The sequence below is a fragment of the Acomys minous genome (genome assembly GCF_964271855.1).
Source record: "Acomys minous genome assembly, chromosome: 2".
Taxonomy (NCBI): Eukaryota; Metazoa; Chordata; class Mammalia; order Rodentia; family Muridae; genus Acomys; species Acomys minous.
In genome coordinates this window covers 38,160,607-38,183,912 of record NC_140484.1, presented here as the reverse complement: position 1 = coordinate 38,183,912, position 23,306 = coordinate 38,160,607, and positions in this window count along the sequence as shown.

Here is a 23,306-nt window from a genome sequence, read left to right as displayed (position 1 = left end):
AGGAGAGTCTCCCAGGGTTGTCAGATGGGCTGTCCCTGCCACAGCTCCCCCCTCCCCCGCTCTGCCTGACCTAGCGTCAGATGGTGATCGTATCCTTGATTTATGCGTCACAGCTGACTTCTTGTGAAACCACCCTCTCTGGTTGATATATAGGGAGATCTTGTCTCAAAACAAACATCCAAACAGCCTCTCCAGAAGAAGAATAGTGAATGAATGAACGAGACATTGCCTATAGGTAACAAGTTTTTAAAATATTGTTTTTATTATTATTGTATGTGCATGCATAATATGGGGGAGGGATGCTTGCCAGGCACTCGTGTGGAGCTGAGAGGGTAACCCTGTAGGGTCAGTTCTCTCCTGCCACCTTTATGTGGGTTCTGGGTTCCTAATTGGGTCATGAGACTTGACAGCAAACTCCTTAACCTACTATGCTGTCTTAGAGGATAGTGTCTCATTGCTTGTTCGTGGTTGAATTCTATTCACTTTTTTTTTTCTTATGGGTGTATATGGGTGTGGTGTGTGCTTGTGTTCCATGTGTGTGAAGACTACATATTGACTTAGAGTGTCAGTTCTCCATGCCCTCTACTCTATTTACTGACACAGGGTCCCTCACTGAATTCAGAGCTTCTTGTGTCAGTTGGCCTGGCTCGCCATCCTGCCTCAAGGATCCAATCTCTGCCTCTCGTGTGCTGGGATTTCAGAGTGCTGCCATGCCTTGCCAACTTCTTTGTGGCCGCTGGGTTCTGGGCTCACATACTTACACAGCAAATGCTTCATCCACTGAGCCATCTCCTCAGCCCTCAGCCCACACATGACTTAAAAGTGTTCAAGATCTTTACAAGCAAGAATGGGTTCACAACCAGGGAAACTCCATTCAAAGTCCCCGGCTCTTCAGTGGTTTTGTTTGTTTATTTTTGTTTTTGTTTTCTCGTTAATGTATTTATTTATTCAGTTTACATCTTGAGCTCAGTCCCTTCCCTCCACTACTTGGGGTTCCGTCCTCCTACCCTCTTCCCCTCTCCCTCCTCCCCTTCTCCTCAGAAAAGGAGACCCTTATACCTGTACCCACCACTCTGAAACATCAAATTGCCTCAGGGCTAAGCACATCCTCTTATACTCAGGCCAGACAAGGCAGTCCAGCTAGGGGAAAGGGATCCAAAAGCAGGCAACAGAGTGTTGCCGTGTTCTTAAACCGCTTTTGAAAATCCACCTGTTCTTTTTAAAACCATAGATGCTGCATTTCTTTATTGAAAGCTCAACACAAGATAAAATTCATGCCAGAAATGGTTGGTCCAGTATTGGCTCCTGTCATTTGAGTAATCAGGAGCACGAGGTGTGAGAAGCCAGGTTGAAATCATCCTGACTTAAGTAGGGGAAGCGTACAGAGACAAGCAAACCAAAAGGGCGAGAGAGTTGTGCTCCCTGATATTCTAAGGGAATAGGACTGTTAGAGTGAGAGCCAGCTGCTAGAACACACTGTGCTCCACTGTCCAGGGAAGGTCACAGTATGGAGATGTCTTCTTACTTTTCTCTGGTCGTGACAACTGGCCATTGGGAAGGAAGGGGAAAGCGAAGAATATATTTCAGAGCCATTCTCCTCTCTAAATACATCGGCAGTGGCCGTGTTTCTTCTTACAGCCAAATGCTCCTAAAACTTTTTTACCTTCAACAAATACTTCTTCGTTTTGTACCTCTCAAGGAACTGTACATCTCCCACAGTGCTGCTCTTGTTGTCTCTGGGATGCTCAGCTGTCCTTTGTGAGTCTTCCCAGCCATTGACAAACCTTTTGACCAATAATCCTCATTATACTTTTCCCCCAGAATACCCCCCAGACTAGAACTTACCTCTATTTCCTGCAGGGCGGTTGGTGTAGTGGATGTAAACATGTTTTTGTTTTGATCCAAAGGGTGGGATGTGAAATAGACTTGTGTGAGGGTGTGCAGTGTTTTTCTGCTGAAAAGAGACTTGTGTGAGAACAGGTGATGTTTGCCCACTGGAAGAGGAGCCGCCTCTTGCAGGAATGTGGTCTTTGCCGACTGATAGTCATCCTAGTATGGACTCTGAGAGGATATATATCTGCCTGAAACAAGAGGCGGGGCTTTTTAGGTCTTGGCTGCTCATCAATCCACTTCAGGATGCTCCTAGAGAGAACCCCTCCACTGACGGCTAGAGGCTCAGGGCTCCAGCTGCTGCTCCAGGCTCTGGCTGCTGCTCTGGGTTCCAGTAGCTGTGGTTACAGTTACCTTCGCTGGACTGCAGGTTTACTGTTTAACTGGTCTATTGGAATCCTGCCGACTATGCGAGTGGGATCGCTCCAAAGAACTGAGTATAAAAAAAGGTCTATTTCTTCTGTTCTTATTAACCTCTTTTCTCTCCTACCTAAGGTAGATGGGTTGGAAGAAAGGTGTAAGCACTAAAGAACCCCAAATAAAGTATGTTTGAAGAAGTTCAAAGCCTACAGGTTGGTCCCTAGCTATGCAAACAATAAACTGATAGATTTCCTGAATGCAACAGAGATTGTTTTCAAAGTACACTGCTTTATATATTTTTGTTTCCAAGTCATGTAAATCTATTGCATATCCAAAAAAAAAAAAAAACCACATACAGTTGAAAATATTATTATTTTAAAATGACCAGAGTTACAGGAAGTTGGAAAGCAAATTAAAAAATATATAGATTGGGACGCTGTAGCACCCCCCCCACCCACCCTTTAGCTACCCTTCCTCCCCATCTCTCTCTCTCTTCTCCCCGCCCCTCCCCCCTCTCTTTCTCACTCTCTCCCTCTTGTGTGTATGTGTGTGTAGCCCTATGACCAGTCTACAGTAGTTCACGACACAATCAATTAAAAACAAATCCTTACCACAAAGACTTCCTTTGTTCTGTCCTTTTTGCAGCCATACCTATGCTTTCTTTCGAACCCTACTTATCATTTATTTCTCTGACTTTGTCACTTTGAGAATGATAAGTCAATGGAATTGCACAACGTGTAGCCTTCTGTCAGTGCCTGTCCCACTTCACTCAATGCAGTGCTCTTATACTAAGTTGTTACCCGTATCAACCATCTCCGCCTGACCCTTTTGATCAGTGAGTGGTGTTTTGTGTGTCAGCGTACCATAAACTTAACCAGGGGAGTCTGGGTTGCTTGTAGCTTGAGATTACTACAAACAAAATCAGGTAGACATACATTTTCTTTTTTCTGGGAGAAGAGCCTAACAGTAAGCCTGTAGGTTATATGACAAGGTGTTTATTTCTTTAAAACACTGCTCAAATATTCTCATGAGCAATGATAAACCAGCGATCCACTGTAGGAAGAGCTCTCACCCTTCCAGTCAGATTCTCTGTCGACCTCCAATTCCATCTGGTAGACTAAGAGCTCACTTGTCTTTTTTCCTCCATTAACTAAGACTGTCTAAATCACCAGGTAGTGCCGTGGGCCACACAACCATCATGGTCAATGACAATGCCACAGCTTTGTCTTTTGATGCAGTGCTGATTTCTATCCTCTGTATCTTACACACAAAAATGTCTAAGTCTTGATGGTTTCGCATGCCAGGCGTTATGTGTGCCCAAACAACTTACTTCTGTGTTCCATGTTCTTCAAATACAAACCCAGAGGCCAAGGATGAGTATCTTTCTCCTAAAGCCACTTACGGAAGGAATTTCTATGTCAGTGAAGATCCAGAAAGAAACAGATGACACAGTCCAGTTGAACAGTTTGAAGAGAATAAAGGCACTAGTTATAAGGATCTGGGTAGAGTACCGGCACTGCACAAAGCATAGAACACCAGAGCAGTGTGCAATAACAACAGAATGCTATTTCTACCATGAGACCCAAGAAAGCAATGGCAGTGCTTTCCCAGAGCTAGAAGACAGGGGAGTCTGTGTGTAGAGGGCCATCAGACCACCCAAGAGCTTAGGGAGGGGATGCTGCTTGCAGGAATCCCATTGACCACATCCAAATAAAAGCAAAAAGAGCAATGACATCCACTGGTATAACCATTTAGGATAGCCTCCTGATTACATAGAAGTTAGTGCTAATGACGAGAAACAAATGGAAAATGGTGTGTTGCACTTTTCATCTATGAAAAGATCTAAAAGAGTAGTTTCATGTAGGTATATAGAGCCTTTTTTCTTGCTTGCTTGGTTGGTTGGTGTTTGGCTACTGTTGAGGACTTAAACCTAAGGCTCATCACGTGATTTACTAAGATACATCCCCACTCCTCAGAGAGCTTGCTTCCTCCAGTGCATTATGCCTTTATTTCAATTCTCTTTTGTTTAATTCCATTCCCTCTTGATGGGATGGAAGTGCTTTCCAGTGTGTGGCTATGACAAGCATTGGGAATCAATGCCAGCACCTGGGCTGTTCCTGGAGCGATACAGCAAGAAGCAGGAAGAACCAATGGTCAGTGGCTCCTGGAGCAGTGGTGGTATAGACTTCAGAAAAACAGAGCTCAGGCTACAAGAGCTGATGCTTACTAGTAACTGGGTGCCTGTGCACTCCTCCAAGCCAACTGCAAACCCTGAGAGAGGAGATGCTGCCTAATATGCCTCGATCTGCTTAAGGCATGAGGGACAGTTTGCTGTGAGTGAGGGGATAGAGTTACCTTTATGCTCAGCATTATTCCATAACATGTCCATAGAGGTAGCTGCAAAGCATAATTAAAAGGTATCTGAAGAAAGCCACCCCTGCCCTATGCATTCCACTCAGTTCCTCCAGAAGGACATCAAAGTGACTGGGACACAATGGCGCAAAGGGGCTGGGTAGGGAGAAACTCTGACAGCATTTAATAGACTTGCAGCTGATCAAAGATTTGTGGCTGTCCTCAAATGCTTGTCTAGGTCTGTCTCAGACATCTAGGCCCTGCGTTTGATGTTCTTAAAATGAATCCCCTAAAAAGCAATCCCCCAGCCTCTGGCTTGGCAGTGATACTGAGCCATTCCCTATCTTTTCTGACCGGGCTTTTCTCCAAGAGATTTTTTTGTGCATTCTGCTAAGTGATTCTGGTTTTCCTTTGCCGAGCACATTTTTTTCTTTCTAAACGTCCTTCAAAGATGCCTTATTTTGATGGTGAACAGCTTGGTACAATCTTCAGGGTTTCTCTGCTACACACAGATTCCTCTTATTTCACTCGACGTGCCGGGATGCATTTGACCTCCTGCTACTGACAGCAGAGAAGTGAGGTCTTCCTCTGCAGATAATATAGAGCAGAAGAAATCACTTCTTAGATTTATTACAAGATGTGAGGAGTGAGGAAGAAATACAGAGGGCTGCTACATCAATTCAGGCTCTTGGATGTATTGCTGCAGAACCCAGGCCTTGTGCACATGCAAATACTCAAAACAAGCTAAAACTTTACAGAGACCACAGTGCTGAGGGTGTATTGTAGCTCAAAGGTGGGAAATTTACCTTGTGCGGAAGGATCCTGAATTGTTTCTTTGGAACCAAAGGCATTCACACACATGCATTAAATTAAGATAAAATTAAAGTGTTGTGCTCATTTCTTAGTGACCATAGATGCTATAAACAAGATCATTTCCTACCATGTAGGAGAGGGCTGCTCTGACAAGTTATTCCTCTTGAAGACTGAACTTCAACTTCTGTGGTTATTATTGAAGAGTGACATAAATCAGTGAGATATTCAAAAACTCTTAGTCATTTTAAAATATATTTTATTAATTTATTCATATTACATCTAAATTGTTATCCCATCCCTTGTATCCTCCCATTCCTCCCTCTCCCATTTTCTCCTTACTCCCCTCCCCTATGACTGTGAGTGAGGGGGACCTCTTCCCCCTGTATATGCTCATAGGGTATCAAGTCTCATCTTGGTAGCCTGCTATCCTTCTTCTGAGTGCCACCAGGCCTCCCTATCCAGGTGACATGGTCAAATATGGGGCACCAGAATTTGTGTGAAAGTCAGTCCCCACTCTCCACTCAACTGTGAAGACTGTGCTGTCCATCCAATGGACAGGACATTCTTAGTCATTTTTTAAAGACTTTTTTTCATGTGTAAGAGTGTATGCCTACATGCATGTCTGTGTATCAAGCATCTGATCAGAGGCCAGAAGAAGATATCGAGTCCCTTAGAACTGGAGTCACAGAAGGTTATGAGCCACCATGTGGATATCAAGACTCAGCCTGGGTCCTCCAGAAGAGTAGCACAAACTTTTGAAGGTTGAGCCATCTCTCCAGCCCCAAAGATATTCAAACATAAAAGAAAAAAATTAGTTCATGTCTTCTATTATGCACATCTGTATTTGTATATGACTATCATATTTTAAGGGGTTCCCCTGTGCCATATTCTAATCATTAACTCTCTATCATCTTCATTAACACAGGTCAGTTTTATTTGTTTTGTTTTTTTTTTTCATTTGAAAGCAACTATGTATGTGTACCTTTTTCCTTTCTTTCTTTTTCCCCTGTGGGGCTAGGGATCAAACTATACTAAGAAAACAGTCTACCGCTGCCATGAACAGCTTACATTCCAGATTTTCAGTTCACTGGTATACTGTGAGACTTGGCCGTATCATTGTATAAAACAGTAGTTTAATCTTCTTATGATGGGGTACTTTACTGTATTTGTATGTTAACACTCATTTTTATCATTTATTTGGATGAAACGTAATAAACTGAAAGTAAACAATGTATCAAATTGCACTCAGCTACACATCACAGAATATCCTCTTACCAAAAATATATAGTCTTCCTCTCTACTGTATCTCCTGCCTTGAGATGCCTTTTCATCTCTACTATAGCATCATCTAGTGGCTCCTGCAGGATACGTGTCTAGAGGCGTGCTGTCACAGCTTCCAACACTGAGTTTTAGCTTTAGAAGCCATCAATAGTAGCAGTGTCTATACTCAACTGGAGGCGATTTCAATCAGAGTCTTTGGAGGAACGGCCCAAGATTGGTAGTTAGAATAAAGACCAGATGATTTCAATGTCCAGCCAAAACAACTATCCAAGACGGGCATTCTTAGCCTTTAACCCCAACAGTAGGATCACCTACAGGGCTCCTCCAACTGAAGGTTGCTGGTCCCCACCACTAGAGTGTACTTCAGCAAGCTGGAGGGAACATCCAAAAATCTGCATGTTTAACAAATTTCCAGTCAAGCCGATGCTGCTACAGGAACCACAGCAGAAGCAGCACACAGGAAACCGTCTCTAGTAATTTAATCATGGGAAAGAACTTCAACTCAGAGAGCATAAGGAATTTCCTGGGGTCACAGAGGAAGTTACTCAATAAATTATGACTACAACAGAGGCCCTACAATCACTCTCTTCTCATCTGATGGCGTCACAGATATTGATGACAGTTAGGCCATCTAGAGCTATGATAAACGACTGCTTTTCCTAAACAAAAGAGAGGGTTTTAAACCTACTTGCCAATATAAGTATCCACAGGATTAGAACCAAGATGTGGGGAGGCCTGGAAGGGTGGAAGTGGAAACAGAGGCTGTGATGTTCCTTAGAAGGGGCACATCTACCTTCAAGGACCTTTTTGTCTCCATCAACTGCCTCTCAAAGACTGAGCCTAGGCAACCTGTCTAACTTATAAAGATACAAAGCACCAGGTTAGGAAATATGTTGGTTAATGATTATGCTTCCTCCAAGTTCTTTTATAATATAAGATTTTCTCTGTTGCTTCTCTTGGCCTCTCAATCTCCTAAACATTTGCTCCTTAAGGTAGGATTTCCTCAAATACAGATGCCCTATGGCCACACCTGACATCTACTTGAGGCAGCACTGTGCCTTAAGGTCTGGGGTGCAATACTGTTGGGTTGGGTGTAAGCCATCTTCCCAGCTGTGTCATGAGACACAATGCCCTGGCAGCAGGGACCTTGATTTTGAAGCCATTGAAGCTTTCCTTTGTGGTTCCTGGAACTGCACTAGAATGCTTTTCATGGTGATACTTTTGCCTATGGGACTGGGGATGCCAAGGGATTCTACTGTAGAGAGCCAGGCATGAGGTCTCTGCCCATACTGTGCTTTTAATGAGCAATTTTTATCTCATTAAGTTGTCAGATGTTTTGTTTTGTTCTTTGGAAGGTTTTGTTTAATGACAGAATTTTTATAATGTCTATATTTTGGGGTAGAGTGGAAAATATTTTCAGCTTAAGATTGAAGCAGGAACTGATTCTATCATACAAAAATAGAGAAGAGAAATGAAACTGTGTGTCGAGAGCAGGTGTGGGCACTCACATGTATCTTTAAATGCACTTTCATACAAACAAAATAAAAACCTTCAGTTTTATTGACATAAGCAAAGACTTAGCTCTTGACTATGAATGAAATTAAATCAAGTCTATTGATGACAATAACAGCGTGTGGGAATAAGTATAAAAAGGGGTCTAAAGTGGACCCAAACAAGCCTTGCAGCTATGCTGGTCACATAGCCATTATCTTAGGCTACTGTCAGAATTCAAATTTTATCTTGATTGCTGTTTATAGCTTCCATATTTGGAAGTAGTTCCAACTGTTATTTTGTTTTATTGCCTCTAGTAGAATCACTCCTTCCAAGCATTTTAATTTACCTGTATTTACATAGATGTGCGTACATACCTTCAACTATGGGTAGCCCACCTTAAGTAACAAATCGTTAAAATCCCTTCTTCACATTATCAGAGGGAGTCACTCATCCCCTTTCTTCACCAGTCATAATGGGCATACCCACAATATGTTTACCAGAGAAGAAAGCAAAATGTTCATAACAGTTCACACAAACACATCTTTGAGATAATATACACAGTTGCATGTTCTTTCTGTCTTCCAATTCTAAACACTTTAAACATGCAATGGTGCACTAGTATTTTTCACAAGCCATGAATATATCACAAGGATGTGCAATGGGTAGTCTGCCAGGCTTCATGACTCAAATTCTATCATTGACTACATGATTATCTCCATGGTCATTATATAGCAAGTCACTGATTAGCTGAAACCATTTCCAAGTCACATCTGATAAGGACCACTATGCTTGTAGTATATACATAAGTAATCCCTATAACATGATGATGATATTGACATGTCAAATTTTGTAAGCAGACAACAAACTTGAATAGATATTATACCAAAGATACATGATTGGCTTTTAATCACAAGCAAATATGCTGAGTCAACAATGAGTTATTAGAAATTCACAAGTTAAAACTATAGTGATATTTCACAAAGCCACAAGAATAGCAATAGTAACAGTGTACTCAGGGAGGCAGAGGCTGGAGGATCTCTGTGAGTTGGAAGCCAGCCTGGTCAACAAAGCAAGTCCAGGACAGCCAAGGCTACACACAGAGAAACCCTGTCTCGAAAAAACAAAAAGCAAAAAGTGTACTTGCAGTTACAGCTGTAGGTGAGAACGTGAAACCTCTTTATGATAGACCTTGTTGAACTTTTCCTGAAAAGATGTAAACAAACTTTTTACAAACCAGATGGGACATGGATTCCTCCCAACTCTAGCTTGATGAATCAATGAATTATTGGGTTTGCTTACAGGGCTACATATGACCAGTTACTTACAGGAACATGGATGACCTCTAAATATTCATATCACCAAAAGGTCACATCTTAATGGATAAATAGAACCTCATGACTTCATAGCTGGAGTCTCCCCATCCCTCCATCTGCCAAACTAAGCTTCCACCTTCTGTATACATTACCACAGTGGTTCTCAACCTGTGGTCTCAACTCCTTTTGGGGTAGAACAACCCTTTCACAGGGGTCATCTAAGACCATTAGAAAACACAGATGTTTACATTACAATTCACAACAGTAGCAAAATTACAGTTGGAGGGGGGCTTCAGGGACCTCTCTGGTCAACGATCTTGAGGGAGGAGGCTCACCCCTGGCACTGGAATGTTATGGCTTCTAGGAGCGTCTTTTTCCATCTACAGAGGGCACCTTCATCAGACTCTCCTAACCTTTGTTTTAACATTCACAGGTCAAGGCTATTGGAGGATTTTCTCCTTCACCTTGTTGGATGCCATCTGTCACCTATCCAACCATAGAGCTATCAGGATTTGACAGCTGTGCCTGGTCCTTGCATCCTGCGTGAATGGATTCCCCATCCTTGCTTTGATTGGTGCACTTGCATGTCTTTTCAGTGCTCTTGTACATCTGTGAAACAGTGATCAGCACAATATAATGAACCCTTTCTACAGAGTATGGGCAGGTTCTCTGGATGCTACCACCTACTAGTCAGGGTATCAGTTGTTCTCAAAAGTCAGCAGCTAGGGGGGCACTAAAGAGAGATGTTAACAGAAGACAAACGCTGGGCAGAATTAAAGTTATTCATGTGTAGTCACAGTGGGAATATTTGTTTGATATTGTGTTAATTGCTTCAAAACATGACTTGTAGAGAATAAACAAATGGGAAATAAAGCTAGCAAAACTTAAAAAAAGAAAGAAAGATGTTAACAAAACCAATCACCTGTATCAACTGGTTCCTCAAAAGAGCAAAGCACCGGGAGGGGGTTGGGGGGAGGTGCGCCACACGATGACAACGCTATTTTGTTTAGCTCTCTCTAAGAAACAATTTATAGGGAAAAATCATAAAAAAATATAGGCACAGAGAGCGATTAGTTCCTTAGGGCTGGAGTCAGGAACCGGGAGTGAGTGTAAGTGGGAAGAAGGACCTTGATGGGGTGGATTGTAGTGGATTGTAGCTGATAAGTATACAAGCTGGATTGTAGTGATAAGTATACAACACTGTAAATTTAACAAATCACTAGATGATATACTTTTTAAAAATAGGTGAATTTATATTGTGTAAATTGTACTTCAAAACAATTTTAAAATGTAGGCAAAATTATCACTCCATTATGGAAAAAGCTTTTACAGCAGTTTACAGAATAATGAAGAATGATATATTTTTTTTTTTATCTGTGGTTCTGTATTATTCCCAGGCTCCCAAATCCATTTTGAAAAGGCAAGCAATTACGGCCTTCAACAGCTGAATTGGACCTTAAGTATAAATCAAAAAAAATATATAACATAAGGAAAATTGTTAACTCAGGGAAATAATGTTAATTGAATTTGCATTTAGTTAGCTACAACTATCACACATACACACACTAGACATCTAAGACACTTTAGTCAGACCACAGACTGTGCGAGCCGTGGGACACATGGGGTCATCACCTCTGTGATATCAGTGGAGATGCTAAGGACACAGTGTGCCTAAGTTGAAACTCCCCCAAGACTTTTTGCTTCCTTGATACAATATTGAAGGAGGGAGGGCAAAATGCCTCCATCCAATTCCATGATGTATTGGTCCTCTCTGCAGCTTACGGAGGGAGGATCATAGTTCACTTTGTGGCCTGCAGGATGTCCAGAGTCTGGACAAAGTATAGTTAAAAAGAAGATCACAGAGTAAGAGACTTTGTGACTAGACAAACGCAGAAAGGTTGACCAATTGGATGCCTGTCTGAGCATGTTATAGACCATTTTATGGATTTCTTTTTAATATCCATCCTGCCCTCCAGGGCCCACCCCAGTGGTACCTGGTTCCATGTCCACAGGCTGCAAAGCAGACTGTTCATGATAGGCTACCTCAAATGAAGGTTTCCTTGCAATAGGAGTTTCCTTTGCTGGAGGCTTCCTCCTTGATTTCCAAGCAGGAACATGGCATCATATGTGCAACACTTCAAACTCAGATATTCCCACATGACAGGACCTGAAATGTCTTTGTCCCTGGCCAAGAAATGAATTCCAAACCCTCCCCCAAATCATTTACAAGAAACACTTGCCGGTTGCAGTAAGCTGTTTCGGCCCACTGGCAGATGATCACACTGCACCTGCCTCCTAGCAGCTGGTGGCCACAGGGCTAGGAAGGTGAGAAATGGGCGAATCTTATTTTTAACCATGTTAACTGCTCTAACACTTCCATGTAGTGTGACCAGTATGTTCTTGGGTGAAATAAAACTCACTATTTTTTTTTCTCTTTCCACTGCACAGAATACTAACTTATTCCCACAGTTAGACCTATTGTAGATTCAAAGTATATCACCAGAAAACATCCTGAATGTACATGACCATCTAAAAATCATTTCGTGGGCACTGGAGAGATGGTTCAGCAGTTAAGAGCACTAGCTGCTCTTCCAAGGGACCCGGGGTTAATTCTCAGCATCCATATGGTGACTCACAAGTAGGTCCCAGCAGCTTTAATGCCTTCTTCTGGCCTCCTGGGCACCAGGCCTGCATGTGGTACACAGTCATACATTCAGGAAAACTTATATAGATATAAAAACCATTCTAGTTTATATTTTCTAACTCTGTAGAAACAGTGTAACATCCTGGCTGAGGGATGTCAGGCTTGACTTTCAGAGTGGCTAACCTCAGGTGGTCCCGGAAGTTCCACAGGGCTGTGTCTTTGAAATCACTGTCCCATGTCACCGTGGATTTTTCTTGATAATTGTAAAATAAATTTTAAAAAATGACAAATTAACAAAAATATATTCTACAAATAGATTTATAGTTAATCAAGTAAAAATATATTGGAGTATATTGGAGAAAATCGTACTCAACTGTTCACACATTTGCTACTTTGATAGGCAAATGCATATTTTAAATAAAGTCCATAGTAAAGGACTACACTTCTAAAATTCACTCTCTGTTCTTAGTGAACTGTTATTTTAAAAATAAACGCCTCAATCGGTTGATTTACTCAGCTTTCTGTGTACATGCATGTGATAACAATTAGTGTTAGAAACAGGTCCCAGTTTGGCAAAGAAACTAAAACAAATTATAACATTGTTACTGCCAGGAATATATTTTCTAAAGCTGCACCAAATTTGCAAATGGTGTTATTGAAAGGTCTACATCTCACGTGTATGAAAAATAGCCCAAAGCCAGCCTAACTCTTCCGGTTTAAGTGTTTCCATTGGTGGTATCTGCTTCCTCCTTTAGTGGAAAGGGATTTTGTACAAAGCTTTCTTTCTTTCCTTTTATGCAAGAATTTTGGTTGGCCCACAGACCTCTTAGAACAAATTGAAATAAAATGTTTAAGCCAAAAATGACTAAAGAATATTTCCTTTGTGGAAATAAAAAAGGTTTCTTGGCTCAGTGGAGAAAGGCACTTGTCACCAAGCCCAAGGTCCTAAGTTTCATTTCTTGAGCCCATATAAGGGAAGGAAAGAACTGACTCCTTTGATTGTCCTTTGACCTCTGTTCGTGCTCTGTGGCATGCATGGAGACATGCATGCGCTGGCTAGTTTTATGTCAACTTGACACTAGCTATTCATCAGAGAGGAAGGAACCTCAACTGAGAAACTGTCCATGAATAAAATCTCCTGTAGGCAAGCCTGTAGGATATCTTCTTAGTTAGTGACTGACGACAGGGCCCAGCCAATTGAGGGTGGGGCCACCTCTGGCTGGTAGTCCTGGTTTCTTTAAGAAAGCAGGCTGTAGAGGAAAGATAGCAGGCTACCAAGAAGAGACTTGATACCCTATGAGCATAGACAGGGGGAGGAGGTCCCCCTCAGTCACAGTCATAGGTGAGGGGAGTAAGAGGAAAATGGGAGAGAGGGAGGAATGGGAGGATACAAGGGATGGGATAACAATTGAGATGTAATGTGAATAAATTAATAAAATACATTAAAAAAAAAAAGAAAAAGAAAGCAGGCTGAGGCAGCCACAGGAAGCAAGCCAGTAAGCAGGACCCTTCCATGGACTTTTTACATCAGCCCCTACCTCAAGGTTTCTGTCCTGCTTGAGTTTCTGTCCTGACTTCCTTTGTTGATGAACAGTGCTATGGAAGCTATGGAAGTGTAAGCCAAATAAACCCTTTCCTCCCCAAGTTGCTTTGGTCATGGTATTTCATCACAGCAATGGAAATCTTACCTAAGATATGCTCACACCCAAAATAAATACATTTTTAGTTGATCTTACAGAAGCCAGAGTCTCCAGATGTTGGGAAGTACAGGTATGAGGCATGAGGAAAGGTAGACCAGTTGGTACTAAGTCACAGCTACATAGGAGGAGGAAGTGGACTAAGGATGATACCTATGGATAATGATAATTACCATGATATCTATGGATAATGATAATTACCATATATTTCAAAAAACTAGAAGAACCAATGTTGAATGTTTTCATCATTAAAAAAAAATGGTAAATCTTTGAGATGTTTAACTTGATTTGCACATTGCACAAAACATACATTTATCAAAACATCACATAGTACCCAAAACATCCCATATTTACATTTTCTATTTTTATTAGTCAATTTAAAAGCAAGTTTCAAGTAAACTTAAAGGATTGAAAACAGCTTAAAAATAATATTTATAAACTTCTTGAGTAGAGCAGCTGCTGTGTGTCAGGCATTTTCTGTATATTTATATTCATTGTAAGTATAAGGTGGTAATCACATCCTTGGGTGACAAAGCCAGGGAACGGAGCTCTCACAGAGAGACTGGCCAGGACCACAATGGTCAGAGGCAGGTGTAGGATTCAAGCAGTTCTTTCTCCCTTAGGATCACTGTAATGCTTGCTCTTCCTTAAATCAATGCCTGCGTCATCTGATCAAGGCCGGAGTTTGCCAGAAGTGTACTGTTGTTTGGTAATTTGGACTCTGACTGAAGTAAAATTTACACATGATGAAGTTGAATCACAAGGGCTGAACGTTGGATTTCTGCACCTGTGCAAACACCTGGATCAAAATGCAGCTCTTGTGTCTGGATCCTTTCACACACTGTGGCTATGAAGTGACCATTGAACAAGACATCATTTTAAATTGCCAATTTTAACTTCCTGTTACTTTCAAGAATATTTGAAGATTTTAAGTGATATCTGCCTAGGTCCTTCTGGCTCTTAAAGTCTTTGTTGAGAAGTCTGGTGTCATTCTAATAGATCTGCTTTTATATATTACTTGGCCCTTATACCATACAGCTTTTAAAAGTCTTTCTTTGTTCTGTACATTTAGTGCTTTGATTATTATGCAGCAGTGCTTGGGACTATAGAGGAATCCTTAGAAAAATGTTGGAATTGTCCAAAATTAGAGTAGATTAGAGGGAGGAATGGCAGAGAGGCTCTCACAGGAGCCCTAGGAGAAAGTTAGACTTGTCTAGTCAGTAAGCATGGCATCCTCACACACTGTACCCTAGGAATGTACAGGCGTGGCTCTGGAGTCACATAACCATGCAGGCTCAAACTCTGAAACTAAAGGTTATTGTGTGTATGTGAAGTTAGTTTGACTCATCTTTTCAACTACATATTAGTTATTTTTCTCATTGTCATGAGAAAATACTCGGGAGGAAAAAGCAACCTTAAAAGGGGAAACATTCATTTTGGTCTTCAGTTCAAGGCATATAGACCATCATGATGGCAGGAGCAGGAGCAAGAGCAGGAGCAGGAGCAGGAGCAGGAGCAGGCTGCTCACCGTGTCTGCAGCCAGGAAGCAGAGTGATGCATGCTGAGGCTCAGCTCACTTTTGCTTTTTTATTCAGTGCAGGACCTCAACACACAGAATGGTACTACCCACACTTGGGGTGGGTGTTCCAGGCTCAAATCTAACTGAGATAATCCCTTACAGCCACATCCAGAGATTTGTTTCTAAGGCCATCCTAAACCCCATCAGTTGACCATCAAGATTAATCATCTGTAAGTATGGCGAGTGCCAGGATAGGACTGCAAAATCAGTGTCCTCAGTCCTGTTTGGAGCAGCACCAGGATGCACCATGTGCTGTATTGTTGGGCCACTTGGCCTCTAGGACACATATTCTCATCCCATTTCTCTGGAGCTTCCCTGATTTCTTCCCCTGGTCTCCCCTCTTCTCACACTGATCGCTAATGATGAGCAGTCCCAACCAGTCTCAGGTCACCTGCTCCACATGTAGCCACACTTCAGCATTTTCTATCCAAACACATTGGCTCTAAATAGCACCCAGGGAAAGCTGATATTGGATTTACTCTTCTTTCACTAAAACTGTACATGTATTTTGTTTACTTGACACATTGTACACTGTGGCTAGGCTATAAGCATTGAGAGGCCTCACTTGCACCCGGCATTTTGTCTGATGACGCCTTCTAAAGACAGCACAGGAGAATAAAGCTAAAGCAGAAAGTGCTTATTGTGCAGACTGGAGAAAATATGACAGAGGCTAGGGCAAGGGACATGCCAGAGCTGCCGAGAAGCTCTTAAGATTCTTGCCTGAATAGTTGAACATGTAGGACAAAACTCTCAGATTCCTGGCAGGGAAAACCCATGGGAAAAAAGGCTAGACAGAGCCTTCGAGGGCCCTGCAATACAAAACCGAGGCTCAAGTCAGGACTCAGATGGAAGAGGAGCTGGCCTAACATTAAGGGTCCAGAAAAGACCCAAACAAAACAAAACAAAACTACTAAGAATAAAAACAACATAGATAGAAGAGACAGGGACAGAAGTGAGACAGAAATGGACCACCTCTATCAAAGTCTTCTGCTTAGCATTGCCATCCAAAGTGCTGTGAATCCTTAATTTTAGAGATATTCACAACAACATAGCACCCATGATTTCTGAGACAAAATTAAAATCATTCAATATGCAGAGTTTAAAAAGTGACTGATACTCAAAGGATAAAGCAACAGGTAAACACACGAAAGACAATTCTGTTGGTGTATTTTCTGTTGCTTTAACACCTTAGTAAAACCTGGGTACTTTATAAAGCAACAACATACCTGGCTCATGATTCTGGTGGAGAAAGGGGTGAAAAGGACAAAGAACATGGCAAAGGATTTTTTGACTTCTTGGTTGCATTTTGGTTTTGTTTTGTTTTCTGAGACAGGGTTTTTCTGGGTAGCCTTGACTGTCCTGGAACTCACTCTGTAGTCAAGGCTTGCCTCCACCTCAGAGATTCACCTGCTTTTTGCCTCCCAAATGCTGGGATTAAAGGCATTTAACATCACCACCTGGCTGGGTTTTTGGATTCTTAAGAGTCTATTCCTTGCAAGAGTGGTTCTTTCGTGACCTAATTAGCTTACTCTGAGCCTCCATCTTAGAGGGTCTGCAACATCCAGTCCACAACACTAAGGGCCAGTGCTTCCAGCATGTAATCCAGGATGTTCATGCCACATCTTAACTACAACATGCAGCAATCAACTATGATTATTACACAAGAGAAAACAGAGAAACCTGCACAAAATAGGCACAATGGACATTTCAATAGCTATAATCTCAAAGATCAAGCAGAAATTTTAGAATTATAAATTCACTATTTGAGATTGGCTTGTCTAAGGTTTAAAAAAGTACAGCAAACATATTAATCTCCCCTCTCTAGAAGACTCATGAATGCAAAGAATGGAGAATAGGAAACAACTGTGAAGTACAAAGGTGGAGAAGAATGAAAATAAGGCAGCAAGGGAGACGGAGAGCAGAATGGATCTGCCAGCATCAGCACTGGAGCATCGGTGAAGGAATAGAAACACTATTTGCAGAATAATGGATGACAGTTCTCTGAGTCTGATGCTGAAGATATCAGAAAGTTTCATGCCTTAGAAAACCTCACATAGAACAAATATATTCACACTGGTGAAATCAGTCAAATGGCTGAAACAAAATAGAAAGAAAAAAAAAAAAACAACAAAGATTGTTCCATGAGTCGGTCTCACGTAGACCAGACTGGCCTTGAACTCACCATGTAGCAGAGGGCGATTGCCCTGCCTCTTCAGTGCTGGCATTACAGGACTGTGCCACTACACTCAGCAGTCACACCACTGGTTTCTCATCTTAAGGGTTTTAGGGTAACTAGCTTCTTCCTTGCAGCTCCTTGGAACAGACCAACCAGGCTTTCTTTTGAGGCTTCCCAGTGTTTTTCCTGCCTGGAATATTCTTTTCACATCTCTTACCCCTCTTCGCACAAATGGGATTTTCAATGGGACACCTTAAAAATGACCCGCTCCTCATCTCCTTGAGTACCTCATTTCTAGCTCACAGGGCTCTGACTCCCAATTCCCACATCTCTTTCTCATGCTTTGCCTCACCGAGTAGCACATACTGCTCGTTGTCCATGCGTTAACTACATCACTTAGAGTCAATGAGTACAATTCCTAACATATGAAGAGTAGCAATTTAATCTGTAAGAATTCTTTTTATAGAAAGCAGGCAAGCACTCAAATTCACAAGGATTCACTTAATATATTACTTGAGTTTTTTGCTGCCACAGCTGCTAAGTGCTCTAGAACAGGTGTTGCAAACTGTTATGTATCAGCTGGCCTGTTTCTGGCTGCAAATAACTGGACTTCTGATTGGCAGTAGCTTGTGAAAAGACAATTACTTACCTTACAAGAACTGGAAGGCTGTGGGCCCAAGATTCTCACAGTCAGCAGCTTCCATCCAACATAAATGGCATTGGAGTACTGTCTCTGCAGCTCATGCCATTTCCTCACAATGACTACAAGTTCTAATCAAGTCTTCTCATACCACATTTAGGCAGGAAGAGCCAAACTGTTTTCCTTTTCTTGGTGAGTAATTTTTCCCCATGCCTCCCTCCCCCATGGATCTCTACCTCTAGCTGCAAGAGAGTCTGTGAAGAAGGAAATTCAACAAACAGATCTGTATCTGGTAAGCAAGAAAATTGCTTTTTACTACATGCAGTTATTTTCTGTAGCTGATGATCACAATCAGTTGGGGACTCTGGAAGGAAAAAAAATTCAGGGGAAATGGATCACAATGTCCCAGGTACAGAAACTTCTTAAAAGGGTCTATGAAGTGTGTAATTAGAGTTGGAACTTGTGTAACAATTCTAATATGTTCTTATGCAATGGTTTTGATTATCTGCTGAATGTCAAGGCAAGACTACTTTCATTATCTACTGATACATTGCAATAAAACACGTTTCACTTCTTTTCCACATGGTGAATTCCAAGAAAAGAGTACATAGGCTACAAAGGATAATCCTGTGGTTTCCCAGTGTAGCTGTGGCTGTCCTGGAACTTACTGTACAGACTAGAGTGGCCTTGAACTTGAGAGCCACCTGTCTCCGCCTCCTGAGTGCAACTATTAAAGGTATGTGCCACTACTCCTGTCTTTAGAAAGGATAATTCCTTTGTTGTTGTTGTTGTTGTTTTTGTTTGTTTGTTTTTATGAGACAGGGTTTCTCTGTGTATCCTTGGCTGTCCTGGACTCACTTTACAATGTAGACCAGGCTGGCCTCAAACTCACAGAGATACATCTGCCTCTGCCTCCTGAGTGCTGGGATTACAGGCGTGCACCACTGCACATGGCTGAAAAGAGAATTCTAAAACAAACATAAAAGAACTAAATATAGCAAGGCCCACTTCCTAAAGCAAAACAAAGCAACTATTCTTAGAATTGAATACATAAAGTGAAGCTGTGGTGTGTGTCTCTAGGCGATACTCTTTCTTACACATTTCTCTCTGGGTAAAAAATCAGAAACAGTCAAAGCCACCTACGGCCTGAGTTCCAGGTCAGCTAGAGGGACACAGAGAAACCTGGGTCTCCAAAGAAAGAAGGAACACATCCACATTGGAGAAAAAAAAAAAGCTAAATAAACTTTTATACCAAAAGTGAAGAAAATAAGTATTTATGTATCTGAATTTATATAAAAAGGAAGCTTACAGAGGAGAAACTTCTTTCATTTTCTTTAATATCTTGATAAGAATTTCAATTTTTTGTTGACAGGATTAGGTACATTTGTATTTATTTCCAGGTAACATATTTTTGATGTCACTTAAATGCTGTGTCTTTATATATCTTACTCTAAAAACATTTATTTGAAAGCAAACTCACATTACACATGTATTTCAGTATGTATTTCTTTTTAAAACCAATTTCTTTACTATACACCCCAATTGAAGCTTTCCTCCCTCATCTCCTCTCAGTCCTTCCCTCCTCCATCCTCCTGGCAGTCCAGTTAAGGGAAAAGGACCCAAAAGAAGGCAAGAGTCCAGACAACCCCTGCTCCTGCTGTTAGGAGTCCCACTTGAAGACCAAGCTGCACAACTGTTACATTTGTGCAGAAGGCCTAGGTCCATCCCATGCATGGTCTCTGGGTGGTGGCTCAGTCTCTGTGAGCTCTTATGGGCCCAGGTAGTTGATTCTGTAGGATTTCTTGTGGTGTCCTTGACCTCTCGGGGCTCCTTCAATCTTTCCTTCCTCTCTTCCACAGGATTCCCTGAACTCCGCCTAACGTTTGGCTATGGATCTCTGCGTCTGTTTCCATCAGTTGCTGGGTGAAGCCTCTCACATGACAGTTATGCTAGCAAGTCAAGCAAAATATCAAGTGTCAAAAGTGAGTGTTAGCAGTTGGTCTGGTGCTATGTACTTTGATGCTAATTACTTGCTCCCAAGATCTAGTTGCTCCACCGATGAGTACCTTCTCACATATGCCAAATATTGCTGTGTAACCTTGCCTCCCTGTTTGACCAATAAAAAGCTGATATCTGGGCAGGAATGGAGGAAGGAAGGCATGGTGAAGCTTTGCGGACTTTGGGAAGTGAAGGATCTTGGGAAGGAGAAGCAGACGGTACCAGAGGAGGAAGACAAAGGAGGATCACCATGGGATAGGAACCGGCCATGTGGGACTAGAAGAGGAACTCTGAAGTTCCACATAAAAGAAATGGCCCAGATGAACAACCTTAGCAAGCATTTTGGGATTATGGACGGGAGGAGTCCAAATAGAAATTATTAGAAGATGGCATGGTATTGAGGATGGGAGATAATGGAAGGTAGTTTACGGGATTAATATCTGCTCAGCCCCCGTGAACCAAGGATATTCTAAAAAGTATATCAGGCATCTGTACCTTTTTTTTATTATAAAAGCAGATTAAATAATACCATCGTAATAATTATAAGGCTAATAATAAACATTTGTTAGCCCATAGCATTAAACTAACAACAAGTGAGCTTGTGCGCTCTCTCTCTCTCTCTCTCTCTCTCTCTCTCTCTCTCTCTCTCTCTCTCTCTCTCTCTCTCTCCATGGGCCTCAAGCTGGGCCAGTCACTGGTTGGCCATTCCCTCAATTTCGGCTCCATTTTTACCCCTGCACATCTTGTAGGCAGGACAAATTATGGGTAGAAGGTTTTGTGACTGGGTTAGTGTCTCAATTCCTCCATTGGAAGTCTCTTCTGGTTACATGGCCATTCCAGGTTCCATATCAAGTCACCCTCATAGATTTTTGGGAGTTACCATTGCCTTAGGTTTCTAGCTTTCATCTCAGAGATGGTCCCCTCCCCCATTCCAGAGCTCTGTCCCAGTACTCTCTCCCCCTGTTCTCCTCTAACTTGGTCCCTCCTGCTACCCTTCCCTCCCCAGTTTTCTTCCTCCATCCATCCTCTATGTCTATTTTATTTCCCCTTCCCAGTTTCAGTACGACTAAGCACATCTTCTCCTTTTGTGGCTAGAAAAGGCAGCTCAGTTAGGGGAAGGGATCCAAAGGTAGGTAAGAGTTAGAGATAGCCCTTGCTCTTGCTGTTAGAAGCCCCACAGAAGACCACGTTGCACCACTGTTACACACATGCAGAGGGCCTAGGTCTGTCCCACGCATGCTCTCTGGTTGGGTTGACATTCAACTGTCCCCCCTTGGGCCCTCCTTGTTACTTAGCTTCTTTGGGTCTATAGACTGCAGCATGGTTATCCTGTACTTTATAGATAATGTCCACTTGTGAGTACATACCATGTTTGTCTTTCTTGGTCTGGGTTACCTCACTCAGCATGATCTCTTCTAGTTCCACCCATTTGCCTGCAAACTTCATGATAGTGTTGTTGTTGTTTTTAATTTAAGAAAACGAGTAATATTCCAATGTATAAATGTACATTTTGTTTATTCACTGTTCAGTTGAGGCTATTACAAATAAAGCTGTTGAGCAAGTGTTTTGTGATATGGTGGAGCATTTCTCAGGTTTATTCCCAGGAGTGGTATAGCTGGGTCTTGTAAGAAAACTATTCCCAGTTTTGTGAGACAATACCAAATTGATTTCCACAGTGGTTGTACAAGTTTGCACTCCCACCAGCAATGGAGGAGTGTTCCCTTGCTCCACATACTCAATGTGCTGTCACTTGAGTTTTTGATCATAGCCACTCTGTTGGTGTAAGATGGAATCTCAGAGTCCTTTGATTTGCATTTCCCTGGTGATTAAGGATGTTGAACACTTCTTTAAGTGCTTCTGGGCCATTAGAAAGTCTTCTGTTTGGGAATTGTTAAGATATGCACCCACACTTTTAGATTGGGTTATTTGGTTTCTTGATATCTAATATTGTTTCTTTATATATTTTGGATATCAGCCCTCTAACAGATGTAGAGTTGATGATCTTTTCCCAATCTGTATAATGTTATTTTGTCCTTTGTTTTACAGAAGCCTTTCATTTTCATGAGGTCTCATTTATCAATTATTGATCTTAGTGCCTGAGCTTTTGGTGTTCTGTTCAGGAAGTTGTCTCCAGTGCTAATGAGTTCAAGGCTATTTTCCACCCTTTCTTCTATTAGATTTAGTGTATTCCGTTTTCTGTTAAGGTCTTTTTGGACTTAAGTTTTGTGCAGGGTGATGAATATGGATCTATTTGCATACTTCTACATGCAGACATCCAGTTAGATCAGCACTATTTGCTGAAGATGCTTCCCAACCCCCCCCTCCATTGTATGGTTTTGGCTTCTTTGTCAAAAATCAAGGGTCCATAGGTATGTGGGTTTACTTCTGAGACTTTGATCCAATTCCATTGATCAACCTGTCTGTTTTTATGCCAATACCATGTGGTTTTTATTACCATTGCTTTGTAGTACAACTTAAAATCAGGGATGGTGATACCTCCAGAAGTTCTTTTATTGTACAGGATTGTTTTAGATATTCTGTGTATTTTTATTTCCATATGAAGTTGAGAATTGTTCTTTCAAGATCTGTAAAATGTGTTGGAATTGTAATGGAGAATTTATAGATTGCTTTTGGTAAGATGGCCATTTTTACTGTTAATCCATGAGTATGGGAGATCCTTCCATCTTATGATATCTTCAATTTCTGCCTTAAAAAAGACTTGAAATTTTTATCATACAAGCCTTTCATTTGCTTAGTTACACCAGCATATTTTATATTATTTTTTTGCTATTCTGAAGAGTGTTGTTTCCTTATTTTCTTTCTCAACCTGTATACCCCCCCACCCCCCAATCTCCTTTAGTTGTCTTACTGTTCTAGCTAGAACTTCAAGTACTATATTGAATACATATGGTGTGGGCACCTTTGTCTTGTCCCTGATTTTAGTGGAATTACTTTAAGTTCCTCTCCATTTAATTTGATGTTGGCTGTTGGCTTGCTATATATTCCCTTTATGTTTAGGTGTGTGCCTTGTAACCCTGATCTCTCCAAGACTTTTTATCATGGAGTGTT